The sequence below is a fragment of the Lissotriton vulgaris genome, chromosome 5 (assembly GCF_964263255.1).
Source record: "Lissotriton vulgaris chromosome 5, aLisVul1.2, whole genome shotgun sequence".
Lineage (NCBI taxonomy): Eukaryota > Metazoa > Chordata > Amphibia > Caudata > Salamandridae > Lissotriton > Lissotriton vulgaris.
The window spans coordinates 1788903036-1788923941 of NC_141693.1; the positions used below are offsets into that span (position 1 = coordinate 1788903036).

Genomic DNA, 20906 nt, shown 5'->3' on the forward strand with positions numbered 1-20906 from the left:
TGGTCCTCTGACAGCCTAGGCTGAGGAAATTTAGGAAAGGAGTTACATCAGTTTATACATATTTCACATAGGGGTCCAAGAAGGACTCAGTTACTTATTATGCACGGACACAGGATCCAAATAAGTATAACAACAAATGTATTATCTCCATAAATTTGCTATGTCATATATTGGCTTCGTGACATATTGTGCTCACAGAAGTGGTAAAAAGTGCGTGAGGTGAAGGTGTGTATATGACATATTAAAAGTATCATCGCATTGTACAACAATATGATTTGTCAAAACTTCACAAATGAATGAAATAGGTGATGGAGGTTTGATTGGAACGGTAGACGGTATTTCGATCTCAGGTAAGCGAGATCATCTTCAGGACAAATAGCCTGTGAGCACTTACGATCCCGTAAGTGGAGGCAGATGTAAATCGGAGTTGGTAGGCGGATGGTGCTGGTCGGGGAAGTTACTTTTCCGCGTGGTTAGAGGCTGTTTTCGAGAGACATCCATCGGTGGCGGGGAGGCCGGGAGTGGGTCACAACGGGGATGGCCGCAGAATTATTTGAGGGTTGCTGGGTTGGAGTGGTGGGGGAGGACCGGCGTTGTCGGTGTCCTCCTGGGAGTGTCTCTCGAAAACAGCCTCTAACCACGCGGACGTTGAGAAATCACTGTGAATACCTGTGGCCAGACCATACATACAACATGCGCAACCCTCAGGGCAGCCTTGAGCTCATGCTGTCCTGGGGGCAATGTGTTCATTTGAAAAAAAGGGCGGCTGCTTTGAAGCTACTCTGTTTCACAGTGCAGGCAGCAGGGCGCCTGCACCTTTAAGGGGGATTAGGGATCTCCTTACAGGCGGGTGCTGTGAGTGACTACACCCGCCTGCAAGAGGATGTCTGGGGGTCCATGGGACCCCGTGTTCCCCTTCGAGAAGGCTGCCAAGCATGTGAGACAGGGCCTGAACTCATGATTGATCTAAACAGTAACATTTATAAAGTGCAAGGAAAACAAAATAATGACATAAATGTAAATTGGTAAGTATGAATAACAAGAAATGGCAGAGCAGTGGGGATGAGAGACATTGACTTTGCCATTGTTTTTTAGCCATGTTGAGGTGGGGGGGTAGTTCAAGTGCAAAAAGGGCTGGTTGGATGGAGGGCAATTTGAACAGTAGAGGGAGGGTGGGTGACAGGATCCACATGGATAAGGGAGGGATGGCAGGTGGGGGACAACATAGACAGTTATGGGAGGATGGTGGAGCTACAACGGAGGGTGGCAGGGCGGTGCTTGGGGCAAGCAGGCATACAGCAGATATTTATACAGATACATTTATAAAGTGCTCAAAAGCATTTGGGTGTCTTGGCGCTGGCGTTCGTAAATACAGAAAATAACAGATGTATATAAAATGAAAAGGTGGTATTACATTTCTTTTAAAACACGTTTTGGGAAATTAGTCCTGGTTTTTTTTTTTTGGTCCTCATTTTCTACCCTGGTCACGTCGTTAGAGTCAAGAGAGAGTGACACAATTCCTCAGAAATCTGGTTTGGAAGGCATGATTATAACTGTCACAACAAAAATATTGGAGGGTCTAGCACACAATGTATCCTAACAGAGTACCCTATAGCAACTTCAAACCAGGTGTATCAAAAACAAGAGAGTCATCCCCATGATGATCAAGGAGGGATGCCCATCAGTCACCACACGGAACCGCCATTCATCATTTGGGATTCCACCAAGACCACTGCTGGGATAGCCAATCAACTATCACGGTCGGGGTCCTGATGTAGGAAGGAGCTCCACCGCCGATCAGTGAGGTCTAACTGGGGTCTTGCTTCTCAAGTTCTGAGGATGAGAATATCAAAACTTGGGGACTGATGTTGCAGTTCTCAAAAAGTGTTAAAATAAGAAAAAATAAGAAAAAACTAGTGAATGTAAAATAGGATAGGGGGGTACTTATAACTTTATTCCGGTGTTACCCTGCCTTCCAATGTTAAAAAGTAGTAGTTAGTGACAGTCAAAAAATATAGAGACCGTCTAGATGTTCAATGTGGTCGACATGTATCAGCAAATTAAAGACATATTCGTCATTGCTTTCTTCAGGACCATGTTAACTAATAGCTACTGTAAACTAAGTGATAGTGAATACAACTAAGTGCTCAAAATCAAAATAAGATACAGAGGTCACCTGATGTCACTAGGTGTTCTTCTCCCTCTTAACATGAATTCTAGAGAAAGAGGAAACAGAAAGGTTTGAAGGATGCAGTCAAGGTTGGTCTGTTAGAAAAACAGTTTAACATTAAATTCATAGTTATGATTAATAATGAGTAACAACACAGTATACTAAATGCCTCTAATAATGAAGCGCATACATATAATCATTGGGCCTAATCTGTTGACTACCAATGAAGAAATTTAGCCCCATCTTACCATTTTTGTAAGAGGTATAGACCTCACCCCACCTGGCCACGGCTCAGGAAAGAGGAGAAGCACCGCTCTGAGATAGAAAGAGATGTAAATATGCAAGCATTAATACACTCAAGCTACCGTTTTACTCCAGGAGTTGAAGTAGCGCATGTTAAGCCAGGGAATTGCTCACTCTCAAAACATATACATAACAGCATATATATAAATGGCTAGAAATGTGCCATCACAAAGTAAATGCTTAAGTGAATAAGGCTCCATAGTGTTGTTGTTGCTCCCTCAATCTCAAAGAGAATGGAAAAAACGAAGCCCACACATTATTTATATATCTATGTATTCAAGAATCAAGCCTGTACTGTGTGGGTGAACCACTTGAAAAGGCAAAGTCAGTCAAGTCAAGTGTGGCCCGTTGTCCGTGTCTTCTCACTGGCACACACATTATCTCCCCCATTCAGCATGTCACACACACACTATAGGAAAAAAGCATTTCCAGACCGCAAGATGACTCTGTGAACCGCTCGAAATGGCAAATTCATTCAAGTCACGTGTGGTCCGTTGTCCGTGTCTTGTCACTGACACACACATTGTCTCCCCCATTCAGCGTGTCACACACACGCATAAAGAAAAAGCATTTCGGAAAAGCATTTCCAGACCGCAATATGACACGGTGTATACTCCTCACCTGTCCGTCGGTTCTACAGCGTCGGCATCCAAGCCGATCGGGGAGGTACCGGCGGAAGGTCTGAAACCCGTTATATTGTGTCGTCTGATTGGTCCTTCAGTGCTCACATGGTGGCTTCTCATGGCCGAGATGTGAGTTCTCTTCTAATTGGCTGAAGAGAACGGACCAATCGCCAATCAGGATGCCATATTTATCGAAAGGCATGCTGCAATTTGTAAACACTGCCGTGCATACGAACTTTAAATAACTTTATTAGTTAGAATCGCTAAGGACTGAAAACACGATCAAACTTCATGGCAAGATAGAATATACCGCATGCCTATCATTTTGGAGGTGTTAAAGTCCACGATCTCCCGATTCAGTATAGAAACACCTCGGTAAAAAAGACACTCAGACCGGGGTTTCTAGTCATAAAGCAAAAAAGCTAGAAAACTGGGACATATTTTGAAAAGGCTTTACATGGCAAATAACTGTCTATGTTAGATTGTCAAAGAATTAATTAGACTGTTATACATCCAATGGAATATTTTGGCGATATTAATAACAATAATGCCTGATGGTGGCAAAAGGTAAACACTGTAGATAACCACGAAGTCACAAAGGGTAAGGGGATTTCCCAACCGGACGATGGATAGGGTGATATCCCAAACCGGTGGTTGATTGTACCAAACCAGATGTACTTTCTACTAATATACAAAATATGATATATTCGAATTGAAGAAAGGATGATTGTACCTCACAAGAGTGTCTGGCCATTCATCAAAAATGTGATAACTATTGGAAGGTGTAAATGCTCCACGCCATCACTCATCCACAGATTTTGTATCGAACATGTTCAATCACATTCAGTGACAAGAAGTATTAGTGTAGGGAACGATGACTCGTCTTCCATACAAGTGAAGGTCCATGTTCAAAATTCGCTTACACTACCCATTACACATTACAGATTATGTGATAATCAAAAAGAAACCTATTAGGATCAGAGGGTTGACCAGGGTATGTCATCATTCAAGCTCACCCGGTTGGTGCCCATCTTAAACACCCATCTCTGTTCTCTGAGCTGAGTAAGAGGTATTTGGATACATCAGTTATATGCGCAGGGATGTGAGGCTGTTCTAGCACAGTCCACTGGAACGCAGTTGAAGGATGACGTGCTTCTAAGAAGTGGTTCGTGAGTTTAGTCGCTTGCCTCCTACACCTAATGGTGCTCTTGTGTTCAGAGATTCTTATCCTGATCTTACGAGTTGTCATCCCTATGTATTTTAACCCACAGGGGCAGGTGATAAGATACACAAGGTTCTCACTATTGCAGTTCGTGAACTTTGACTGAATCCACGGTCTCGAAGTGCCAATGTCCAATTCAGTAGATTTTCTCGTTTGGGGACACGAGTTGCACATCCCACGAGTCATCGTTCCCTACACTAATACTTCTTGTCACTAAATGTGATTGAACATGTTCGATACAAAATCTGTGGATGAGTGATGGCGTGGAGCATTTACACCTTCCAATAGTTATCACATTTTTGATGGATGGCCAGACACTCTTGTGAGGTACAATCATCCTTTCTTCACTTCGAATATATCAGATTTTGTATATTAGTAGAAAGTACATCTGGTTTGGTACAATCAACCACCCGTTTGGGATATCCCCCTATCCATCGTCTGGTTGGGCTATCCCCTTACCCTTTGTGACTTCGTGGTTATCTACAGCGTTTACCTTTTGCCATCATCAGGCATTATTGTTATTAATATCGCCAAAAGATTCCATTGGATGTATAACAGTCTAATTAATTCTTTGACACTCTAACATAGACAGTTATTTGCCATGTAAAGCCTTTTCAAAATATGTCCCAGTTTTCTAGCTTTTTTGCTTTATGACTAGAAACCCCGGTCTGAGTGTCTTTTTTACCGAGGTGTTTCTATACTGAATCAGGAGATTGTGGACTTTAACACCTCCAAAATGATAGGCATGCAGTATATTCTATCTTGCCTTGAAGTTTGATCGTGTTTTTAGTCCTTAGCGATTCTAACTAATAAAGTTATTTAAAGTTCGTATGCACGGCAGTGTTTACAAATTGCAGCATGCCTTTCGATAAATATGGCATCCTGATTGGCGATTGGTCCGTTCTCTTCAGCCAATTAGAAGAGAACTCACATCTCGGCTATGAGAAGCCACCATGTGAGCACTGAAGGACCAATCAGACGACACAATATAACGGGTTTCAGACCTTCCGCCGGTACCTCCCCGATCGGCTTGGATGCTGAGGCTGTAGTACCGACGGACAGGTGAGGAGTATAGACCGTGTCATCTTGCGGTCTGGAAATGCTTTTCCGTAATGCTTTTCCGAAATGCTTTTTCTTTATGCGTGTGTGTGACACGCTGAATGGGGGAGACAATGTGTGTGTCAGTGACAAGACACGGACAACGGACCACATGTGACTTAAATGAATTTGCCATTTTGAGCGGTTCACAGGGTCATCTTGCAGTCTGGAAATGCTTTTTTCCTTATGTGTGTGTGTGTGACACGCTGAATGGGGGAGATAATGTGTGTGCCAGTGAGAAGACACGGACAACGGGCCACACTTGACTTGAATGAATTTGCCTTGTCAAGCGGTTCAACCACACAGTACAGGCTTGATTCTTGAATACATAGATATATAAATAATGTGTGGGCTTCGTTTTTTCCATTCTCTTTGAGATTGAGGGAGCAACAACAACACTATGGAGCCTTATTCACTTAAGCATTTACTTTGCGATGGCACATTTCTAGCCATTTATATATATGCTGTTATGTATATGTTTTGAGAGTGAGCAATTCCCTGGCTTAACATGCGCTACTTCGACTCCTGGAGTAAAACGGTAGCTTGAGTGTATTAATGCTTGCATATTTACATCTCTTTCTATCTCAGAGCGGTGCTTCTCCTCTTTCCTGAGCCGTGGCCAGGTGGGGTGAGGTCTATACCTCTTACAAAAATGGTAAGATGGGGCTAAATTTCTTCATTGGTAGTCAACAGATTAGGCCCAATGATTATATGTATGCGCTTCATTATTAGAGGCATTTAGTATACTGTGTTGTTACTCATTATTAATCATAACAATGAATTTAATGTTAAACTGTTTTTCTAACAGACCAACCTTGACTGCATCCTTCAAACCTTTCTGTTTCCTCTTTCTCTAGAATTCATGTTAAGAGGGAGAAGAACACCTAGTGACATCAGGTGACCTCTGTATCTTATTTTGATTTTGAGCACTTAGTTGTATTCACTATCACTTAGTTTGCAGTAGCTATTAGTTAACATGGTCCTGAAGAAAGCAATGACGAATATGTCTTTAATTTGCTGAAACATGTCGATCACATTGAACATCTAGACGGTCTCTATATTTTTTGACTGTCACTAACTACTACTTTTTAACATTGGAAGGCAGGGTAACACCGGAATAAAGTTATAACTACCCCCTATCCTATTTTACATTCACTAGTTTTTTCGTTTTTTTTCTTATTTTAACACTTTTTGAGCACTGCAACATCAGTCCCCAAGTTATGATATTCTCATCCTCAGAACTTGAGAAGCAAGACCCCAGTTAGACCTCACTGATCCGCGGTGGAGCTCCTTCCTACATCAGGACCCCCGACCGTGATAGTTGATTGGCTATCCCAGCAGTGGTCTTGGTGGAATCCCAAATGATGAAGGGCGGTTCCGTGTGGTGACTGATGGACATCCCTCCTTGATCATCATGGGGATGACTCTCTTGTTTTTGATACACCTGGTTTGAAATTGCTATAGGGTACTCTGTTAGGATACATTGTGTGCTAGACCCTCCAATATTTTTGTTGTGATATGTATGTAGGGAACATGTTGGAGCGTGGTCTTTAAAATTCCCTTTGGTCCCAACTATCTGTTCATTGCATGATTATAACTGGCCTACCAATCAGTGAAGTCAAGCTCTCCTCGATCCACACACAGACTTTAGGGGTAATGTTTTGCTGCACAGGGATACCTGCGACCTAGACAAAGTCTGCCAGGTCTGGATATGCCAGCAGAGGTAAAAGAAAAACCAAAGGCAGCGTACTCATCGGACCAAACTGGGGGAAAAAAACACAAACCCCCGCCCCCCCCCCCGCTATAAATCAAAAGTTAGGTCCACTTTAAAAGGTGCCAAAAAGCGCTTTTATTTGGATTACCTAATCTCAATAAATCGAGTCTTGAATCCTTCAATATTGAAACCTGCCAGTCAAAGTAAGAGGGTGGTACTGGATCCTTCCATTTTTTACAGATTTCTCTCCTGGCCAAAGGATATAATAGAAGAGCAGGTATTTGGAAGGGCCCACAACCCCCTCCATAACTCCGAAGATTATTAATGCAGGACTCATCGTAACCAGGCAACCCATACAGGCTGCGAGTAAAGTGCTTATTGAGTTCCAAAATTGAGATAAAAGTGGACATTCATAAAACATATGTAAGTCCGACACTGCAATTGCTCCACACCTTGCACAGGAAATTGGGCGATCTTTTGAAAATTTAGAGAGCCTTTGTGGCAAGTACTAGGCCCTATGTAATGTGAAGAGATGGTTTCTTAGGAGCCATGCTGGTTTAACAGTGTCTCATAATAATTTAAGAGTCAATCCAAAGGCTTCCCACATCAAGGTATGGAAAGGAAGTTCCCCAAAGTTTCTCGGCCAATTGGAAATCACCGCCTAACTTCTCCAAGATTAAGTGATACCAAAGTGATATCTCCTTTTTGGCTGGAGTTTTGTTGAGAAGTTGAGACTCTAACCAATTACCACCACCTAGTTGGAATTTGGACTTGACGATGGCCTGTGCATGAGTCCAGCTAGCTATCTGTATATATTTGAATCTGGAGAGGTTGGGGCCGACTCTAACGCTCAAGGATTCCCAGGGGATTAATACTCCATCAAAAAACAAATCGCCCTAGACTTCCAAGCCGGCCTCTATCAAGGGTAAAGCAAGGCTATCCTTGAGCCAACTCGGGCTCCCCGGTGAATCCCACAAAGGAGCCTTATTTGAAAAGTATCCCAACTTTATAGTGGTATTGACCTTGGCCCATGTTCTAGCCATGCCCTGCAAAACCTTCAATTTTATTTTCTTAAAAAATTTGGGATCTCCGAATTTAAGTAGAAACCCTTCCTGTGCTAAACCTACCCCACTAAGCATAGCACTAAACATACAGCCAATCCCAAAGATGGTAGGTGTTTTTAATAACATCCGGGAGTGGGTGAGTTGAAACGCCCATGCATATAATTGAAGATCAGGGGCTGCTAATCCTCCCTTTTCTCTGCGGCGTCTTAACTTTTTCCAACTTATTCTAGATGTGCGCTGAGCCAAAATAAATGAATTAATGTCACTCTGTAAATTAATAAACAATGAAGGTTCAAAATAAAGAGGAATAGTATTAAACAAAAAAGTGATCTTTGGCAAAACGGTCATCTTTATGAGGTTAACCCTTCCCAAGATGGAAAATGGCAACGGTGCCCAAGATCTCATAAGTTGCCGGCAATCTTTCGCAATAATGGAAAAATTTGTCTCAACAATTTTATTAACATCTTGGACAATTTCTATACCCAGGTATCGCATTCTTAAACTGGGCCGGACCCCGACTGGTAAGTCCTTATGGTTCCAGGTCATAATCTCCATTTTTGAGGCATTTACCTCATATCCAGACATTAAACCAAAATTCTGAGCCAAATTGATGAAGGCAGAAAGGGCAGTACTGAGGTCTGAGGAAAAGATCAGGATATCGTCCGCGTACAGAGCCACCCTCTTATCTCAACCCCTGTACCTGAAAGGCTTGATGTTGATATCGTCCCTCAGCCGCTGTGCGAAGGGCTCAATATACAGGTCAAACAGGAGGGGGGGGGGACAGAGGGCAGCTCTGACGTGTTCCCCGTGAGATGTTAAATGGGTCAGTCAATGATACATTCACCAGGAGAGAGGCTGAAGGGTTCTGATAAGTAGTCTCACTGCTCGGCGAAACTAGCTCCAATATTGAACTTAGCCAAGACCCCCGACAGGTATGACCAATTCACCCTGTGGAAGGCCTTGGGGGCGTCGAGTGTGAGAACAGCCAAAGGTAAACAAGCATAAGATGCGCTATCGATAGCCCCTATGAGGTCGTAAGTCAACTCAAAGAGTTGTCGACCTTTAACAAAGCCTCTCTGGTCCTGATGTAAAATGCCCCCTGCGACTGAGCCCAACTTATTAGCCAAAATAGAGGCAAATAACTTATAGTCAGCATTTAGAATGGAAATTGGTCGATATGACCCGCATGACAATGCTGGTTTGCCCGGCTTTAAAATTAAGGTTATTGATGCATTGTCCCAGGATTTTGGTGGTGAAATCCCTTGCTGAAAAATCTGATTAAATAGTATAGTTAAAAAGGGCACAACCATCTGCTATAAATCTCAGCAGGAAGACCATCCGGGCCCGCCGCCTTCCCGGACTTACTATTCTGAATGGCTTTTTTTACCTCTTCCTGTGTGATCATTTGATCTAAAGAGATCGATTGTTGCAAGGTCAATGATGGCAAAGATATCTCATGTAGCCACTCATCAATAGAGTCCTGGTGGATACACTTATCCTCAGTGTAAATACCTTTGAAAAATGACCGGAAGATTGTACTAATGTCTTCATCTGAAGAATAAGTCACGTTGTCTTGAGTAATTAAGCTAATATTGTTCCGGACCTGATCGGTCTTAGATTTCCAGAATAAAAGCCTCCCTGCGCCCTCGCCATATTGATAATGGGCGATTTTACTAGCTTTCCACCTTTGTAGGACACGTGCATTCAGCAGTGAGTCTAGCTCCCCCTTTGCACGAACCAGTTTCTTCTGTAATTCTAGTAAGAAGATAGGTGAGGTGGCTGAATGCAAATCAATTTCCCTTTGAAGTCTGCCTATTTCAGCCTCACTAGAGGATACCACCTCTTTGTATATCTTACTCCTATAGGAGACCCTGCTAGTAATTTGGCCCCTAAGGCAGGCCTTAAAAGAATCCCAGACAGTTCCTGGATTGGCAGAACCAATATTAATATTCATAAAGCACTCGCTTTCTTTTATCAAAAAAGAGATCTCCTCTGGTATAGAAAGCAATGAGCAGTCAAATGCCCAACTTCTGGGAGCTGCTCTAGATAAACCTGTCATTGTCAACAGTACGGCTGAGTGGTCAGACAAATGTGAGGGAAGATAAGTGATGTTCTTTACTGCACTTTTCAGTGACCGGCTTATTAGGACATAATCAATCCTAGATTGATGGTGGTACTTATAATTACGGAGTGAGATTCCCATTTGTTGCCCAGACATTATCCTCCAAATCAACCCATGGATTTTTTTTTTGCCAGGGCAAAAAGTTCTGGTTCAGTCAAATGCGTCTCCTGGAGAACAATGACCCGCACATCACAATCCCGAAGATATAGTAAGATCTTATCCCTTCGGGGGCTGGTGCGCAGGCCATTGATATTCCAGGAGAGAATCTGCCACTATTCATAAAAGGGTTGCGTCTCTCCTACTGCGTTCCATAAGCCTGTCACCTCTGGAGGAACCCCAACCAAAAATAATAAAATCATGCCAAAGACCACTTTAAAACTAATCAAAAAAAATAAAGACAACCAGGATTGAAATTAGGAACTTTTTTGATTTTTTTCCCTTGCAACACCCACCCACTAATCCTGTGCCCATCCCTACCCCACCACCCACCCTGGGAAACCCTGCCCTATCTATCCGGAACATGTCCAGAAGATAGTGCCCCCCCTCCGGATGCCCACTGTGTGTTTTAAATTTTATGAAGAGAAGCCCAAGATGCTTAAGAAGTTGAAGGGTTAAGGGTTACCCGCCACTTTGTGTTTAATAGTTAAAATGTGTAACCTCCCTTATTACCTTATGTTTTTTCTTCTTTTCACTTTTCTTTTTCACATTTTATACTCCTACTTTTTTATTATTGTTATCTATACATTCTCTTCTATTCTTTCCCTCTTTTCTTCTTTTTATTTTCACCACCATTTTCTTCCTCTTTCCCCCTTCCCCTCCCCATGGAGAGAAAGAAGAATAAAAACCGAAAAAAAAACACGAGATGGTACTAAATTCATAGAGAGGCTATGAATCCAAGCCCCAAACTGACATCCCAAGAAAGACCAGTTGGATAGAGAGAAGGCGAAGCCATACTAGCCTGACAGTATTGAGACCTCGACTAGCCTGACGACCCTCCCTTATTGCACAGAGCCAACAGCAATTCATCTGCTGCTTGTACAGCTCTGACATTGTACATTTTATTGTTGTGCATGGTATTCAGTGCGGCTGGAAACTTAAGGTAGGCGATGGCCCCTAGCTGTCTAAAGGCATCTAGTCTCCTCCCCAACTCCCACTGCTTATCCAGAATTGTCCTGGATAAATCTGACCTAACCTGGAAAGTGAAACCCTTACAATTCAAAGACTTCTGCTTAAGGGCTTGGGTGAGGATCAGCTCTTTAAGGCTATCGGTGTGGAAATTAACAAGGATTTTCCTTGGTTTGGTTCTTTGTGGGTTTTTCCTAAAAGGATCCCTATGAATTCTTTGGATATCAGTGCTCAGGGTTTCTATTGACTGCTCAAGCTTTAAAGAATCTTTTACTGGCATGATAACAAATTGCTTTATGTCAGTGCCCTCACTCCCCTCCGGTATATTCAGGATTCGAAGGTTGCTGCGCCGGGCATTGTTTTGTAAAGTCTCCATTCTCTCAGAAAGGTTGAGCTCTTCTTTTCTAATAGATACAATATCAACCTTAGCCTGATCCAGATACAGTGAAAGTCCCGCCACTGTTTCTTCTAGGGCCATGGTTCTGGAGTTGAGACCATGAATTTTATCGAGTGACTTGCAAAAGCTCCTTATTTCAGACTGGTTAGCAGCAGAAACCTCGAAACCACTTTTTATGTCTGACGACAAAGATGAGAACATGGATTTCAATGACATTTCTGACAAGTCGCTGGTAGTCTCCTCCTGTACACTATCTGACCCTGAGGCCAAATTCTCTTGTATAGACTCTGCTGAACTTGACCGCTCTGAAACCGCTAGTGCCTCTGCCGGCAGTCGCTGTTGCTGTGAATCATTGGCACCAACATTGGCGGGCGTTTGCACGGGATGATATAGATCAGGACCCAGCTTACCCTGCTCAACTGAACTAATTTCAGTTAACAGTACATTGTCTCCCTCCATTGAAACCAACGGAGCCTCACTGCTAAAGGACATATTGCTAGTATTTGATATCCTACCCTGTAAGGAACCCTCTAAATCTATCAAGAAAGGAGGAACAGAGGCAGGGAGAGGAAGGGCAGGGAGAGGTGGGACCTGTACCTCTTTGGCCAAGTATAGGATTTGTATAGGACTTTGAAATATGATCGCAGAGAAGGTGTTATTTTTTAACTTAACTTCGAGCCAAGAATAGCCGCCTTAAAAGCTAAGTAGCCTTAGTAGTTTTTGCTGACTTACTCCCTTTTGAACGCTTTGCTTTGACCTCAGCGCACAAAAAAGAAGATTTACTAATGCTGCTGCTGCCTCCTACAGGGGGGCTATGACTCAAACCTAGTGACCAAGTACTGATACTTGTATTAATGCCTTTGAGTGACTGCGATAAAGGTAGACTCCCTTTTACGCCAGTTAACTGGGGGTCGCCCTCGCAGCCACTGAGACCCTTAATTCCTTGTGACCCAGTTAGAGCTTTCACTGTAGCATTTCCTTTAGCCTCTCGGTTGGCCCTTCATTTCCCCTTCTTCCCCGTGCCTGCCGCCTGTGACCCCTTTTTTTGTTTTAATCCTTTTTATTAATGGATATCACAGGCAGAATTAAACAGAATAATCAAAATTTTGTTGTACATAATTTCCAGTGTCTTTAAAAATTATTACAAAAAGCAGTTTACCATAGCTAGTAAATAATAGTCAATTCTCAGACAGACAAATAAAAAAAACAATTAAAAAAGGGTTTACACAAATACATACAATCTTATCTGAATTTGAGTTAAGCACAACTTCAAATCAAGTTAGTTAGTATCGGGTATATAAAACATGCCTCCCCATATTCTCTTTACTTTAATCATTGCTTTCACTCCTCTTTTTCTAGCTAAAGATAGCTCCATATGATGTATCTCTTTAACCAAGCACCACCATTCATTCACATTAGGTGCTTGATCAGCTATCCAAGCTCTGGCCAAAACTAACCTTGCACATGCCAGCACAATAAAAATTAAATCTTGAAAAGGTGTAGGGTTAGGCTGTATACCTAACAGTATCATTTCAGATGTTAAAGGTGCATCAATTAACAATTTCAATCTCAGTATCTTCCCTATACTATCCCAAAATGAAGCTAGCGCAGGGCATAGAACCAACATGTGTTCTAGATCTGCCGCTTGTAGATGACATTTGGGGCATTTGGTTCGATCGTTAGAACCGTTATTCAAGGACCATTTGCTTATTTGCAGAGGAGTGTGGTAAAGTTGGCAAATTGTTTTATATGCTTGCAGTTTTAAGCTTGAAGAGTGAACCAGCGTATCAATTTTCTTTAAGGAGTAAGCTATTTCATTCGAGGTGATACCTGTTGGAAAGCAACGGGCCCATTTCTCTGCTATTTTTGGACACTCGTCTGGTTTATTTTCAGTAAGACACTTGTATCCCTCACTAATGGTTACTATTTGATTTTCCTCTCCCTTGTACAAACATTGCCAAAAATCCGAATCCAGAATCTCTTTCATTTTTAATTTTCTTACAAAAAAATCACGAATTTGTGTATATTTAAAATAAGTATGCTCTGGTAGTTTATACAATAACCTTAATGTTTCAAACTCCAAAAAACCTGAGGAGCCGTAAAGATCCCCAAGTTTCGATATACCTTGACTCGCCCATATTTTACACCCAGAATCAGAAAAAATGCTAAGTAAACCTGGGTTGTTCCAAAGACTTAAGAATGGGTGATAAAATGATAGCTTATTCTGATTCATAAGTATCCTCCAGATGTTAATTATGTCCTTTGAAGTCTTAAACCTCACTCTTTTGAAGTAGTTTGGATCATTACTTCTAGCCAAAAACTGCAAGCAATCTGGCCCCAGCATAAATTGATGAAAAAAGTATGGATTACTGGAATTAAATAAGCTCTGTACCCGCCCCAAAAATGATGCGATATAATACAATTGGAAATCTGGGAAATTAAGCCCTCCTTTTATAAACGGTAGTTTCAGAGAGGAAAGTGCTCTTCGGCTCTTTTTATAGCCCCAAATGAAGCTGCCCAATATACCATCTAGTTTTCTGAAAAAGACTGTGTTTATTTTCAACGGTATACATCTGAATAAGTATAAAAATTTTGTCAGGATATTCATTTTAATAAGGTTGATTCTCCCGATAAGATTTAAAGGTACCTTATGCCATTTTTTAAGGAGGGCCTCAGTTTCGTTTAATAAACCATCATAGTTCAGTAAATTAATTTCCCTTATATTGGATGTTAGCTTAATGCCTAGGTAAGTAGCAGAATAACTTACTCCTACCACAGGTATTGGCGGTTTATAATTAGCTATTATTTGTGTTTTATCTAGATTTAGCTTATAACCTGAAACTTTTCCAAAGACTTCTGCCTCTTTAACTATACCTAATATGGATTCAGTCACATCGCTTGTATAGATTGCCAAATCATCGGCGTATGCTGTTATTTTAAGAGAGTTTGCCCCAAATGTAAATGGTTTTATCATAATTTGAAGCTCTATGGCATTGATAAAGGGTTCCATGGAGAGGGCAAATAAAAGGGGTGATAAAGGGCAACCCTGCCGAGTTCCTCTTCTAATGGGAAATTTAGTAGAAAGTAGGCAGTCGTATCCAATTAATGCATTAGGTAAATAATAAATTGCTTTTATCTTGCTAATAAACTTACTTTTAAACCCCATTGCTTTCAAAACTGACCACAGATAGTCCCACCCCACTCGGTCAAATGCTTTTTCAGCGTCAAGTAGTATAATACCGAGTGGGGTGGAGTTAGCTGCGGCCATGTCAAGCACTGTGATGGCCATATTTACATGCTGCGTCGTATCTCTGCCCGATACAAAACCATGCTGATGTTTGCTAACCATTCTCGGCATAATGGGGGACAGTCTCAAAGCTAATAATTTGGCAAAAAGCTTGGCATCAGCATTGATCAAAGAAATTGGGCGATAAGATCCACATTCCGTGGGATTTTTATTCTTTTTAAAAAAAATATATAATTTTGGCGGTGTTCCAAGATGACGGGGCCCCTTCTTCTGTAACAATCTGGTTAATAACCAAACAAAGTATAGGCACAAGCTCTTCCCAGCATAATTTATAAATTTCAATAGGAAGGGTGTCCTCTCCGGCAGCCTTTCCAGATGGAAGGGAGAAAATAGCTAATTTTAATTCTTCTTCAGTAAAATCTTATTCTAACTCTTCCATACATATCGAGTCATTCTCCGATTGCCAGTTATTTCTTATATAGTTCTCCACCAAGTCTGTTGAAGGCACATTCTCGGGGGTATACAGCTTAGTATAGTAATCAGCAAATTGCTGCAGTATCTTATCGGGTTGAGTATAAATAGTAACATATGTTCCTTTTATTCTCTTAATTAGAGAAGTGGCTCGTTCGTCGGCTATTTTATAAGCAAGTATTTTTCCTATTCTGTCACCACTCTCATACTGTGTAATTTTATATTTGTGTAATTTAGCAGTGACTTTATCTCTTAAGAATTTTTTTGTCTTGCAGCGCAGCGTACTTATTTTAAGTTCAAGTCTGTCTTTATTTAAATTATTAGGGGCTCCTGCGCTTTCTTTTCTAGCAATCTCGGCCAGGTGTTCTTCTAACCCTCTAATTCCTGAGATTAAGCATTGAGTCTCTGCTTTCTGATTAAAATTCTGCTGAATAATATATTGCTGTGCAAATCCTCTAATACTGGCCTTGCAACAATCCCAAACTGTAGTTATCTTAGTCGAATCAATATTAAACTCTAAAAATTCCTTAATGTGAACTTTCAGTAAAGGAATGAATTTGTTATCAGATAAGAGGTGTCTGGGTAAAGAAAAAAGCCTGGGTACTTTCTTTGAAGAGAGTACCTTAAAAATTACCATTATAGGGTTATGGTCCGACGTTACCTATGGGCAGATCTCCATTTTACAGCCATTTGTAATTTGGCTCGTTGCCCAGGCCATGTCTATACGGGAATACATTTTATGAGGTATAGAATGGTAAGTGTATCCCGCCAATGTAGGGTGTAGCTGTCTCCAGATATCTTTTAATTTATGTATACGGGCCAGCTCTAAAATGGATGCCCTAGTCTTACACATTTGCTGCGAAGGGGTACTCCTAGTTGTGTCTAATACATAGTTTATAACACAGTTGAAATCCCCCATGATTAATATCTCTCCCTCCCATCCTAGTAGTTCTATATTTAAACGATCAAAGACTGCAGCATCATCATGATTGGACCCATATACTGCACATATGGTGTACTTAACAGCTGATAACGTGATTTGAGCGATGACCCATCTACCCGCTTTGTCAGATGCTACCCTATTAACCTCAACCTTGAACAGCTGATAACGTGATTTGAGCGATGACCCATCTAACCGCTTTGTCAGATGCTACCCTATTAACCTCAACCGTGGCCGCCTGTGACCCCAAAACAGCCAAGTCGGCCCGTGCCTGCTGCTGTTCTTGTCCAGCGCTCACCTTGGATGTAGAAACCTCCACCTTTTGCTGCCTCCCGGCCGCTACCTGGCTTGCTTCACCTCCGCCCTCAGTGGATCCAGGAATGCTGCCTCGGGTGTCCTGGAGAAGGCTCCGGATCTTACGCCCCTTGAGGAGCTCCAGGGCGGACGCTCTCCAATGCAGCAAGCCACGCTGCTCTCCTGGCAGCGAACGCAAACGCGACGAAACGACTTCCACCTCTAACAAACACATGGAATGCCAGGTAGATGAGCGCCGAGTAACAGACCGACCCGCAAACACAGGCAGTACACTGAGCCGAAGCCGAAACCGCAGAAGAGCACCTCTAGGCTCCGAAAAGCCGAATCCAGACAGACCGACCAAAGCGATGATCACTAGGGGCTTTTCCAACGCAAATCCCCCTAAAAGAATCCTCAAAGCAGCCAAAGAGATGGTAATCTAACTCCTTTCATCCTGCTACAAACAACTCGGGCTGTGGAACACGAGAAAACGACACCGCAGGAGCCCGGTTTCCAGGAACACAACGGCAGCTCACTCGCTGTTTTTTGTTGTTTCTTAAACTACAAAAGGGTGGATGAAGCTTTGAGGTATAACAGAAATGTATTCCACAATTTAATGGTGACTCCTGAAAATCTTCTCCCTTCGACCCGCTGCTCTTCTAATGTTTGATCTGCCTTTGATTTAGTAGAGCTATAGCGGTGGGGACTTCTGGGAATGGACCAGCCAAAATCCTTTCTCAAGTAGAGTGGGCCAGAATTATGAAGCGCTTAGTAAGCCAAACACAGCTCTTATGAAAGCCATTCTTTTTCCATCTGAAATCCAATGAAGCAGCTTAATGGTTTGGAAGATTGATGCATGTTTTGGGATTTTTATCAGCAAACGAGCTGCTGCATTTTGGAGTGCCTGCAGTTTATTCAAGGGTTTTTTTTTTTATACCCATATGAAACACTCCCCAACCAGCTTTTGGACCCCCCCCCACTGGTGCCTCTCAGTTCCTGGACCCTTGGGGTGGCTCTCAGGCTTTTTAAATTAAGCTTTTAGGATTCTTTGCAACGGCTAATGGGCGTGTCCGCACTGGAACTACGCAGCTCGCACCGAAGTTCAGTGGAAGCTGCCACAGCCAGTCTCTTCGCACCGGAAGAATCAATCACCCAAGGAGGAACTCCGCCACAAGGCTCCAGCCCGTGCATGGCGCCCGGCCTACTCTTTGCGACATGCCGACCATCGGACACCACAATCTTCTTGCTCCCTGTAATCCTCTCCAATGCAAGTGGGACTGTTGCCATAAAACTATAAAACTTAAGAATGTAAAACCTCAGCGGATTAAACTGGGACAGTATCCGCCCGCACTCCATCGTGGTTGGCCTGAACTTTTGACTTTGACCCGATCCAGCACAACCTGATAGGCGCAGTTGGCGCTTTCTGCTTTTAGATGCTGTTTTACAGTTTATTTTACAGTTTATACTTTAAAAATTCATATCTCCGGTTCTACTAATTAGATTTTTGTTTTTTGGTCTTGTTTCATTTATTAAATTAAGCTCTATTTTTCTAACTTGGGATCCTTTTTGTGTGGTGTTTTATTTACTGTTGGAAGTGTTATACAAATACTTACACATTGCCTCCAGGTTAAGCCTGACTGCTCTGTACCAAGCTACCAAAGGGTTGAGCACACGTTAATTTGGGGTTTGCTTGTACCTTATACCGACCAGGGTTTTGGCTTGCTCCTTTACCAGGGCTCACACCCCAGGCAGCCTTTAACCCAATTTCTTAAACATATGGTATTCTTTCAGCTCATAGTTTTCGTGATCCAGTCAGCTCACTCCATTATTTGATATGCAGGTCTCTCTGCCTGTTTGGTTACATGGACGTGTCAAAATTATGTTTTTCATTTTGTATTTTATATTACTATACCACAAAATCTGATGTCATAAATGAAAGGTAACTGTCACTATCGTGGTTGCGTTCTTCTTTGGTCTTGCTGAATTTGATCGGCTAATTCCTGTGATAGAGAGAGGTGGCAATTCTCAGTTTTTGAAATATTCACCCTTTCTTTCATTTCGAAGGAGCAAATACGGTTTGTTCAAACTATGTTGGCAAAAACAATGAAAAAGACTTTCACAGAAGTGTGCATTTTAATAAAATGGATGTCTCTCACAGTTAACTTGATGTCGCCACAAAACCCTGTAAACCTATTTGTTCCTATTTCTAGATATTTCCTAGACTAATTGTAATCCTTCATGCCCACTATAGTCTTACTTCTTATTTGTTAAGCGTTCACTTTACACTTCTATGATGGTATTAAGTTTTAAAAAATTCTAACAAAGGGCAAACAGTTATTCCTTACACCCAGTTGTACTAGTCCCTGTTTCCCAAACCCCTGTTTCATAATTCAAACACAAATTGCATATTTTGAGCTACTTAAACAGGATGAAACGCCTGGATCAGTTCTGAAACAATATAAAAATTGTGTGCTAGTATTCAAACGTTGCTATGAGAATATTTAGGCATTGGAAGTTTTGGCTACTTTATAAAATTATTATTTGTTTTTTATTTTAGGACTGTGTTTATTTGCGCCTAGCGGTTGCCTTTTTCCCAGGCTAGCTGAGGCTGCCAGTGAGAAAGGTAAGACAAAGAATATTTATTTTAACTATTTGACTTCTATGTTTAAAAGTGAAAAAATATCAAATGTTCAGTTCGCTTTTCAAACCTTTAGCCTGGCATATCTTTGATGTACACCTTTACAAGTGCTGGTATTTATATGCATACGATGTCAAATTCACAGTTGGACTATGAATGCAACTGTCAAGTTCAGGTTTGCATACTTGTCTTGGTTGCTCATACTACCTTCTTTCTGTTCTTGAGGGCTCTCCCATTGGTAGGAAACAGTAGAGAGCCATGAGCATGTAATAGGATAATGTTATCTTTATGGTGACCAGTATCCGATCCCAGCTATCACTTCTATTACGAAGACACTCCTGCCCTTCCCTGTGCATCACTCAGAGTCGGAATTGTTTCTAAGGGAACTCGAAGAGTAGCTGAATGCTTTGTCCATATAAATGCATGGGACTGGCATCCAGCATTAACAGCTTGAAGCGTAGTGTTGTTTTTGACACTAGGTGCCGAGGTTCCCAAAGCTTTGAAATAGAAGAGAGCCTCAGAATAGGTATGACTGCTCAAATGATGAGAAGCATTTAGTTTAGGACTTTATCTTTAAATGGAGTTAACACAGTGTGTGTAGCCTACACTGGGGCAAATCTCATTTTGCATTTAGCCCTCTTGCTTAAGAAAAGTCTCTGCTTGGCGTGTACCAAGAAGTGATTGTACTGTTCTGCATGTAAGTGGATGGTGTACTGAGGCAGCTGCTCGCATTGGCCCTAATACGCCACCGACACTCATCAGGAGATGCCCAGCGGGGGGTATCAAATGTATGCATCTACTAAGGGTCTTCAAAATCGAATAAACAGTACAAGTGTAGGTATAAGACTTGGTTCTTCATTGACATCCTGCCTTTTCTTAATCCATTGTTTGGTGTTAGTAGGCAGTGCTTATTTCTGCTGATGTTTGTAGCTTACTCTTTCATTGAGACCTGGAATTATTTTTCATCTTTCAAGTTACGTTTAGCGAGACAGAGAAATGTGGAAAAGGGAAAAAGAATGACTAAAACAGTGACAATGGGAGACTTCAGTGACCAAAAAAGAACCTGCAAGAATGAGATTAAAAAAACAGGAAGCTGATAGTGGTTGAAGAAAGAGGTATGACGCGGTAATCAAGACGACACCTGGTGAAAGTGTAGTAAGTTCTCCACACTTATTGACTGCAAGTGTAGTTTATTCGTACTCAAGAGATATGCAGCAAACAGCAGGAGGATCGACGTCCAGTCAGGCAATAACTGTCAACTACATGCTTAACATTCCACACAAGAATCCTGACTCAACATTCTAACTACAGAAGCCCAAGTGGAGAAAAGACACAGAATACTACAGAAAGCACCAAATTATTATAGAGGGATAGTTAAAGGACCATCTTAGTGTGTGTTGAGTGTTCGTGCAGTAAAATGTTTTATTTACGTAGACCACTGAAAATTGTCCCGCCATTCCTGCGTGCTTATAATGCCG

General features: G+C 41.8%; 1 protein-coding gene across 7 annotated transcripts in view; it reads left to right on the forward strand.

Annotated features, from left to right (window-relative positions):
- Positions 1–20906, forward strand: part of LOC147717179 (signal transducer and activator of transcription 5B) — a 1664723-nt gene that overhangs the window by 709007 nt on the left and 934810 nt on the right. For all 7 annotated transcript variants that reach the window (XM_086924123.1, XM_086924125.1, XM_086924127.1 and 4 more), the window contains one exon: positions 19348–19413. The gene's annotated coding sequence lies outside the window, so the exon portion shown is untranslated. The remainder of the gene's footprint in view (positions 1–19347; positions 19414–20906) is intronic.